This window comes from Pinus tabuliformis, chromosome 6, assembly GCF_031772625.1.
Source record: "Pinus tabuliformis cultivar Carrire ecotype Pingquan chromosome 6, CPIR1, whole genome shotgun sequence".
Taxonomy (NCBI): Eukaryota; Viridiplantae; Streptophyta; class Pinopsida; order Pinales; family Pinaceae; genus Pinus; species Pinus tabuliformis.
In genome coordinates, this window is record NC_142292.1 from 1,560,401,259 (window position 1) to 1,560,402,840 (window position 1,582).

Consider the following 1,582-nt stretch of genomic DNA (forward strand, 5'->3'; position numbering starts at 1 on the left):
CCCCCTCCTTAATATAGATACGATGAGTACATAATTCAGGAGAGATCCCCTTCATGTCTGTGTAGTCCCATGCAAATGCTTCCTTGTTCTCACGGAGCAACTTCATTAGTTGTTGTGCTTCAGCATCTGATAAATTGGGGTTTATGTTTAATGTTTTGCCAGGTTCAATTTCTACTGTTATGATTTTAGAGGAGATAGCAGTTGATGTTTGAGGTAAATTTTCAGATTTAAGCTTTTGCTGTGTTTCAGGATCCAGAATTGCAGTTAACTGATTATGTGCTTCAAAAGTAACTGAGGAAGGTTCATAAATAAAATTACTAATTACTTCATCTTCTGTGGTATCTTTAAGAGTTAAGGCTTGTCCAATGGTCAAAATGGGTTGAATATCATTATCCTCATAGTCTAACCATACAGAATCATCATTGTTAATCATAGGTGTAGCATGAGGGTACAGCGTAAGCTGCTTAGTTTCACATCCATTAGAAATTGTCATTGAACCTGATCTACAGCTAATGAAAGCATTTGCTGTAGCCAGCCAGGGTCTCCCCAAGATCAGAGGATGCCCCCCCAACTTTTCTTTAGTCTGTAACACAACAAAGTCAGATGGGTAATTCCAGGATTCAACTGAAATGATCAGGTCTTCAATAACCCCCTCTGGTTTGATTGTGGAACGATCAGCTAATTCCAGGATAGTTGGTGTCTCTCTAATTACATTTTTCAACTGTAACAGCTGTGCAGTTTCAAGGGTCATAATATTTATAGCAGCACCTAGGTCTACCAGAACTCGCGAAACAATAGTTTTTCCAACTTGTACTGTGACCATGGGGTGACCAGGGTCACCATATTTTACAGGGGGAACTTTTCCTGACATTAAAGCAGCTAGATCTCCCATCACATGAACTGTAAGGGGATCTTTAGCCTTCCTACCAGGTTTCTTGATGCAAATGTCTCTAACAGTTCTGGCATAGATTGGCACATCTCTGAGTGCTTGTAAAAGTGGAATTTTAACATACAAATTTTGCAATTCCCCTAAAAGGTTAAAAGTAGGCGGCTCAGGCGTCTTAGCAAGAGCCAAACGCTCAGGGAATGGTGGTTCTACTATTTCAGAAGTTCCATTAGAGGATGGCTTGACTGTTTCAGCAGTTTTATTAGAGGATGGCTTGACTGTTTCAGCATCCTTATTAGATGATTTACTCTTTTCTGTCTCTTCTTTATCAGAGTCGGAAGAGGTAATATCATCTATAATTGGCTCGACTACTCTCCCAGATCGTAAATGAATATCATTACATTGCACAAGAGATGTAGGTAGGTTCTGAATGTCGATGACTTGCACAACTTTATTATTATTAGGGTTAGAGTTCGGTTGTACAGGAAGCTGAGGCTTGATGGTCTGATTATTCGGTGGGGTACTTGACGGGAGAGAAAGTTGTTGCTGGAACTGAGGAAATTGGTTTGTGAATGGACTTTGTTGAGCTCTCCAGTTTGGGTTCCATTGGTTAAAATAGGATTGTTGTAGAAGCCAGGGAGTCCACATTGCAAGGTCTATAAAGGGAGGGTTTGTTTGCTGCATGGGTGGGAAATT